Source organism: Pteronotus mesoamericanus, unplaced genomic scaffold (assembly GCF_021234165.1).
Source record: "Pteronotus mesoamericanus isolate MK-2021 breed Mesoamerican mustached bat unplaced genomic scaffold, CSHL_Meso_final contig_52, whole genome shotgun sequence".
NCBI lineage: Eukaryota > Metazoa > Chordata > Mammalia > Chiroptera > Mormoopidae > Pteronotus > Pteronotus mesoamericanus.
In genome coordinates, this window is record NW_026555189.1 from 17313791 (window position 1) to 17322674 (window position 8884).

Below are 8884 nucleotides of genomic sequence, written 5' to 3' on the forward strand. Positions count from 1 at the left end.
ACATGGCTCGCTGCACACATTGCTTAAAGGAATAAAAGACTATTGAAACTGGGGTTTAAAATCCCCAAAGCCCTGATATTCTTCTCTTGAAGGTCCCTCAATGCTAACTTATGCCGAAGGGTCAGAGCCCAAATCTAAAACATATACTGATTTTCTTAAACTGTACCTGCCCTGAGCTTGGAAAGAAATACTAGAAAAAGCAGGAGCTCCATATGCTTGGGATGGGGGAGATCTCTAATTCAGTTCCTCTCCCCAGTTGTCCCTCAGCCCACAGCGCCCCCCCCACCCAACTGCATGGAATTCATGTTAAAAGCAAGAAGATGAGAAAAGACAATATACCTTAGAGTACTGATTCCAGATTTTTTCCAAATGAAAATGGTCAAATATGAATTTCTATGCAAAACAAGTATGCCAGGAGCAGGAACAAGACAGGAAAGTCAATTAAGACAAATATTTTCCTAAGTCTCATCCTGTAAGTGTTATACAACTATCAGTCCCGTCTACTCCTGAACAGAATTATAGAATTATTTGACTCATGCATGTTAATTTCCTAACTCCCAAGGAGAAGGAAAGTCAAACTCTTGTGATCTCTCAGGCCCTGCAAGGGGGTGAGACTTACCCACGTCACACAAGAACACATCTTTCTCTTGCTCCAGATGATAAAATAGCATCTACCTAAAGACCCTGGCTCTGCTCTCACTCTCATAAAACTCTTTCCACAGAAGCAAAAGCTTAAAAATGTACATTGGACCACATCATCCTTCTTCTCAAAACCCTCTGGAGATATGACATACAGCGTAGGGAATAGTCAATAATATCCTAACAACCTTGTGAGGGGCCAGGTGTCTACTTGAAATATTGGGCGGATCACTCTGTAAAGTACATGATTGTCTAACTACTATGCTGTACACCTAAAACTGATACAAAATAATATTGAATGTAAACTGTAATTGTAAAATAAAAAAATAAAGCAGATTGTTTGTCAAGTCAAGAAATAATTAAAGCAATAATCTTGCAAGGTCTACAATGTGGGACAACTTAGCCCTTGAACTCTTCCTTGACCTCTTCTCTAGTGTCCCACCTGCTTCCCTTGGCCCCAGCACAGGGACCTTCTCTCTTGTTCAGCACGACGACTTGGCCCTGTCCCAAAGTCCTTCACCTACTCTTCTCCCTCCAAGGAAAGCCTTCCCAGATCGCCCCATCGCTGGTTCCTCTTGCCGAGTCTCTGCTCCCAAGTCCCTGCCTCAAGGAGTGCATTCCTGTCCACCTCACAACTTCCCCTTCAAAAATGTAATAAAGCACTCATAATATAATAAAAGCTATCTTACCCATATTTAAGTATGTAGTTTAGTAGTGTTAAGTACATTCACATTGTTGAAACAACCTCCAGAGTTTTTCATTGTGCAAAACTGACACTCTACACTCATGAAACAACAGCTCCTCATTTCCCTCTCTCTTTGGCTCATGGTAACCTCATTCTACTTTCTGTTTCTGAGAGTTTGACTGCTTTAAATACCTTATATAAACAGAACCATATAGTCACTTGGATTTTGGGGACTGGCTTATTTCACTTAGCGTTAATCCTCAGGGTTCATCCTTGTGGCATGTGCCAGAATTTCCTTCTTTTATATAGCTGAAAAATATTTTATTGTAGATGCACGCATTTTGCTTATCCACTCATCTGTCAATGAACATTTCAGTTATTCCGACTTTTGGCTATTGTGAACAATACTGCTATGAACATGGGTCTATTGGAAAACTTGCTTTCAATTCTTTATAAGCGAGTTGTTGGATCATGAAGTAGTTCTAATTTTTTCAGGATCTGTCCTGCTGTTTTCCACAGTGGCTGCACCATTCAACATTCTCACCAACAGTGCACAAGGCTTCCCATTTTTTACAGCCTCACCAACAATTATTATTTTCTACTTTTGTAATAGCAGCCATTCTAGTAGATGCGAGGTGATATCTCATGAGGATTCTGAGTTTTTTTCCCCTTAGTGATTAGTAATCTTGAAAATCTTTCTTTATGTTTGTTACCTGTTTGTGTATCTTCTTTGGAGAAATGTCTATTTAAGTCCTTTTCAATAACCTCTTAATATCCTATGTCTAACATTAGTAAATATAGGTTGTTTATAATGTTTCTCTGTTATACTTTGTGATGTAATGATACCATTGTACATAAATTTGATTGATAATTCTGATTTTTCTCTCAGAAAAAAAATTTCTTAAGAGAAGAATTATAGCCCTGGCTGGTGTGGCACAGTGGATTGACTACTGGCCTGTGAACCAAAGAGTCCCTGGTTTGATTCCCAGTCAGGGCACATGCCTGGTTGCTGGCCAGCCCCCCAGTAGGGAGTGCTCCAGAGGCAAACACATATTGATGTTTCTCTCTCTTTTTCCCTCCCTTCCCCTCTCTAAAAAAAAAAAAAAAAAAAAAAAAAAAAATTATATATATAAAATTTTGTCTCTGGACAAAGCCAGAGAGAGATTTATTCCAATGCAGTGTTGAGAACTCACAGAGAATCTGAGTACTTCAGCAATACAGGATTTGAACTTTTGTGTTTGTAGCACACTTCCAAATACTGTTCTAGAATTCCCTGTGGCATTGAGAGAGGAATTAAACACCAGCCATGGACAAAGCAGTGATATTACAATATAACCTATCTCATAATGTCTATAAAAATAACTCGTGGCTATTTCACTCTTCTTTCAATTTTCATAGTGCCTTATGCAGCAGTTGGTCTTCAGCCAAGGCAAGGAGGAGCTTAAGTCACTTATGTAAACTCCACAAACACTAGCTGGAGTTTTCCACAGAAGCGTTTCTTCATAAACCTAAGCCTCGGTGTTTTCATCTGTCAAAGTGAAAAATGCCCCGAGCTGGAGAAATGCTTTTACCTTTTGATCTCTCAAATGTGTCAAGTTTATTTTTTTCACCTTCTAGTCAGTGCATGCTTTTAAACATAGATAATGTTAAATTCGAATTATTAATGACTTTAGACAAACATTAGCATTATCGAATTTTTTGAGCTCTCAGTGCCGCCAGTAATAGTAATGACATAACTAGGTCTTTCCCTCCAGCTTAGCATAAGAAAACCAAGGAGGTGCATCGGAAAATGTGCAGGAGAAGCACTGTTCTTTCCTGTGCCCATTAACTCTTCTTCCCTCTCCTCTCTCTCTTTTTCAATTGTGGTTAGGACAAGTAAGTTCATTCTTTATTTGCATTGTTTTATGACAATTATATGATCCACCTTCAAGGAAACCATGAACTGGACTGGTTAAAGCTATTGTTGGTCTAGAATCGCTCTCTGGCCAAGGCACCTAATTCATAAGAAAAGAAGAGACAAGGAAGAGATCGGCAATGACAACGGAGTCCATGATACTGCCCAAAGTCACAGTCTTTGCTAAGCTTATCTTCTCCATTGGAAAGAGATCCAATGTTTCACTTAGATCTCTTTCTTATCATCCCAGCCCATCTTGGCCTAGATCTGTCTTGCAAGTTTTCCTCCTTTTTTTAAGAAGGTTTTTATTTATTTATTTTTAGAGAGGGGAAGGGAGGGAGAGAGGAAGGGAGGGAGAAAGAGAGGGAGAGAAACATCAATGTGTGGTTGCCTCTCATGCACCCCCTACTGGGGACCTGACCTGCAACTCAGGTATGTGCCCTAGACTAGGAATTGAACCGACAGCCCTTTGGTTTGTAGGTTGGCACTCAATCCACTGAGCCACACCAGGCAGGGCATGTTTTGCAAGTTTCTTTTTTATTTACCTAATTTCTTGAGCTACGGTTGATTATTTAATCCTTGTTCTTCTCTCCCTTACCTTTCACTCCCCTCCTAAGCATATTGTTCTGAGTGCTATGCAAAGCAATATCATCCTTTCTTGGCTTAGTCTGTATCATCATCCATCAGTTGGTGCCAACAAGTCAAAATATCTTTGTGGGAGAGGGATAGGGATTATCAATTATTTATAAAATGGAGATGATGAACATGGTAGTAGTGGTGGTAATATTTGTGGTGGTGGCAGGGAAATGATAATGATTATGTGATTGAAAATATATTTAAAGAGTAAATGTAACTAAAGCTACTTTACTCAAAGATTTTCTGTACGCAAATATAAGAAACTATTTGAAGCTGGAGGTTTAAGGTGCACCAATAAATTAAAAAAGTCAAAGACTTGGAGCTGTTTACAACCTACATAGATCATGCTAGAGAGACGATTCATTGCATCTAATGTATGTTAGTTTTTAAGTTCACTTCCTCCCCCTCCTCCAGGCTTCCCCCCAAACCATTTTATCTTATGGACCTTTATTTCTCCATCTGTAAAATGTGAGCAATGAGCTGCATTTGTAATCTCCAGCTGAGTCCACTAAAGTCACAAAGGGTTTTGCAGTAGAAAAGGTCATTAGATTTTTTTTCAGGGTCAAGAGACATTAATGCAAAACTTCAAAAACTCTAAAACTTTTATAAAAAACAGCAATACACTTGGAAGCTACTAGACTAGATATCTTTCTCACCCTGAGTCTATGGCTCTATCCTTTACCTTCCACATCTCATTGCATTTAGTTACTAATGTTCATGATAGTTGCAGGAAATCAAGAAAAGATGAACTTCTGGTTAGTCACTCTTCTTTCTTTTTTAACTGCTAATACATATATTCATGCTACTATCACCTGTGGAACATACATGTCAGTTTGGGTTTTTTGGCCCTTTTTGTTGATATGTCTGCTAAATTGCCTCTTTTAATCCCTATGGAAATCCAAAGCTCTGCAGGAGCTAGATTTTAACAAATAAATGTTGAGTGGAGAATGGGGCGGGGGCGGGGGCTGTTGAGAGCTGTCTCCCCTGATGCTTCTTCTTCTGTCCCAGCACACATGTGCTGTTTCTGTTCTTAAAAGGATCAAATGCAATCCCTTCCTCAGATCGCTTCAAAACCATATTTCACAGAGGGCCCTGTATAGTGTAACGTGTTACAGAATATAGAAAAATGGACTTTTGCTGGAATTGGGGGAGTTGAGCCATAGACAGTAGGCTTACTTCACAACCACAACAACTTTGAAATGCATATTAAGTATATGGTCTTTAAAATAGACTTGGCAATCTCACCATGAAAACAAATGAACTATTTTTCAGTCATCATTGCCTGCTGGAGATGTCCTCCTCACTCCCTTTGCCCATTTGTCTTCTTTCCTCACTTCCACACAGACTATCAGGGAGCTAGTAGAGTCTTCTTACTCAATAAGGAACACCATTCTTTTCTCTTGCACTCTTTCTGCTGCAGTCTGCTCCAGGACCACCTTCAGGCACCCAAACTTAGCAGAAAAGGAGAGTTTCCATTTAACAGGATCTACTATCCTACAAATTCTACTATTCTACAAAACATTGTGCTTGAAAACAACCGTGTTGTTTTTATTTTATGTATTTTTTTATCCTAAGTTCTTTTAGGATAACTGATATATGACGATGATCATTCACATCTGTTGTATTGGTATTATTTTATATGGGTCATGCTTCTAGCACACATAATTTTGTGCTACCTATTATTTAAATGTTTATTTCAAATAGTTTACCACACGTATTTTGCCCTTCAGTGCCCCAGTGATTCTTTCAATAAACCTGTTTCCTGATCTCAAATGATTCAGGATTTTAAATGGGCAATCAAATGCTATGCCAAATCCATTTGTAAAACCTTTATTAAGTTTAACGGCAAAATCTCATAAGTTTGCCTTGGTTTAATCTATCAATTTAAGGCTCATTAAGATAAGGCATGACAAAGCTGAAAGAGAATGCCTTTCTGTTCTTTGAAAACACTTACAAAATCAAGTACTCAGCTGTTTCCTCATTGTAGACTGCCTTGGAAATGTCAGGCAAGTTCCACTGTCAAAGCCATCAAAAATACTGCTGAAATTGCACAGGAAACAATGACTACCTTGGGAAAACACAATAAGCTGTAGGACTCAGAAGTCTGCTTTTCCTGTAAGAAGGAAAGTAAATTTTGAAAGGGCGAACTTGGAGAGCTAGTTCCTCCGTGGGAAGTTTACAGATCCCGCAGTTGCGGGGAGAATACATGGCCAGGACGCAGCTGTCTTGTCCTGGCATCCCCGGCTCCTAGGGGGTCCCTGTTTCCAGCCTATTCTGCCCACCTCTGCCAGTGACATCGCCCCTAAAAATCCAGCATGGCTCAGCTTGTCTTTCCTAAAAGGCTTCAATGGCCTTTGGGTGGAGAAGTGCCTTGGTATTGTGCAAAGAAGATAGACATTTGATTGACATAACAGTAAGTTTGGAAGGTTAAATGTAATATAGTCTAATAAACATAAAGAAATAATTATGGTGCTGGTGAGGATGTGGAGAAAAGGGAGCCCTAGTGCACTGCTGGTAGGAATGCAGACTGGTGCAGCCACTGTGGAAAGCAGTATGGAATTTCCTCAAAAAATTAAAAACGGAACTGCTTTTTGACCCAGCAATTCCACTGCTGGGAATATACCCTAAGGATCCTGAAACATCAATTCAAAAGAACATATGTGCCCCTATGTTCATAGCAGTGTTGTTTACAATAGTCATGTGCTGGAAACAGCCTCAGTACGCATCAGCAAATGAGTGGATCAAAAAACTGTGGTACATTTATACAATGGAATACCACAAAGCAGAAAGAAACACCTTACCTTTTGTGACAGCATGGATGGAACTGGAGAATGTTATGCTAAATGAAAGAGGCCATCAGGTAAAAGACAACTACCATATGATCTCACTTATAAGAGGAATTTAATGAGCAAAATAAACTAACAAGCAATATAGAACCAGAGACATGCAATAGAGAACCAGAGACAAGCAATATAGAATCAGAGGAATAGGCTGACAGTGGCCAGAGGGGAGGGGGAGGGGAGCAATGGTGGAAAGAAGGGGCAGGGAGTAGTCAAAGAACATGTATGAATGGCCCACAGACATGGACAACAGTGTGGGGATTGACTGTGGGAGTTGGGGGTGGACTTGGTGGAGGAGGGCAAAGGGTGAAATATTGGGACACCTGTAATAGATAATAAAAAAAAAAATGAAAAAAAATTACCCAGATGCCTTGGGTGTCTTAGACCTCTTCTGAAAGAGAGTCTAAGGCAAGGATTTAGCTCCCATTGCAGATGACAGGGGCTCAATCCTACTGGCTGTTTCTGAGGTAACTTGTGGAATATGTCACTCTGAAGGATGTGATATAGAGTTGTTTCACCACGATTCCCATTCTCCACCGGAAGAGGCTGACCCATTGGCATGCCGATTTCCTTATATATGTAGGCCATCCAATGTATCAGATGAGCAATCTCCCATGAATTAGGCAAACATTCCCCAAGTAGGATGACAGAGAGAGATGACAGAAACTTGAGCTGCAGCTTTCTTGTAGTCCATGGGACTGTCTGCCATGGCTATCACTTGAACTCAGAGGCTGGTCTCATAGATGATCAAATATGGCTGCTACAATGGATGGTAATATTATACCCATCCATTGATTATATAGATTATAAGAAACTCTACATCACTATGAGAATTAGAAGTAATTTGTGTCAAGTGTTCATAGAATAAATAACACAAGAAGGCTCCTCAGTAAAATCTTTTTAATAGGGTATGTGCGGACTTTGTAGCATGGCAGTTAAATTTCTCTGTTGGTTAACATTGGTTGTTTTTTCTCCCTTACCTTCTCCTAGTCTCTTTAATGTCATCTTTTCTCTAACCAGATTCACCTATCAAAAGGCCACAGCCTTTCTCCTTGACAATATTTATGAGTCTAGTATCTTCCTAATGAAAAAGCTCTAGATCTCACGGCATCCGCTGCAGAGGAGAGAGTAGACAGTTGCAATCAGTTCCAGTTCATAGAGTGATGCTCAGAATTTCTGTCCATTCTATAACCTCATTTTTATTTCAGACACTTAGGAATCTCATTTTGTTAATATCAAACTACAAGCATAGTGCCTGTCAATATCCTAATGATTGACATCCCTGGTGGCTATTTTTAATTTCTGCTTTTATGAATAGCTGGTTGAATCTGATGCAGTCGGCTGTACCTTTTTCTTCAAATGTTCTAGTCTCCAGTCTACATTTGTCTTTGCATTTCTATCTCACCACTTTCATTGTTTTTGTTGACTTCTCTTTTTAGCTTACTATTAGCGCTGGCCAAGTTTCCATCCTTGACCCTCTGTACTTCTCTGGAAGTCTTTTCCTAGAAAACATGGGGAATGAAGAGATCATCTGGTCTACAGACTGTTTGAAGACTTCATTGTAAACTACCACATGCTGACAACACTGCAAAAATTGTTTTAACTAGTCACTTGCAAGCTGAATCCACAGAAAAAACATGCATTTTTTTTAATCTATGTATTATTCTAAAGAAAATGGAATATATCACAAAGCAATCCATATTTTCTGTTTCTCAAAAAAAGAAATCAAACAACCTGGCAACTGGGCCAGCATCTCTGTACACCACCACTGGCTATGACGGAGGGGCTGCCTTCTACCTTTAGGCCAGTGAGCTCCTAAAATAATTACACACATTTCCACTTCCCTAGCCATATATGCTTCCATGCTGCTCCTCACCACCTTCTCCAAGCTTTGAACAGACTAGTAAAGAACAGAAAACAAGAAAGCGTTCTAATCAATATATCCTCTTCATTCTATTATTATTCTATCATTTCCTTCACTATTAAATTGAATATTGTTAATTAGTCCTTCTTACATTGACTGTCCTTCCATCTCTTGACTTCATCTTTTCTCCCTAAGTTTCCATATGTCACTGAAATTACTTTTTCTTAGTCTTTTTTTCTTTTGTTTCTATCCTATTACTACATTCTTAAATATTGACATTCTTTAAAGTTTCATTTTTGAAAAAAATGTTTCTATCTGTCTGTCTA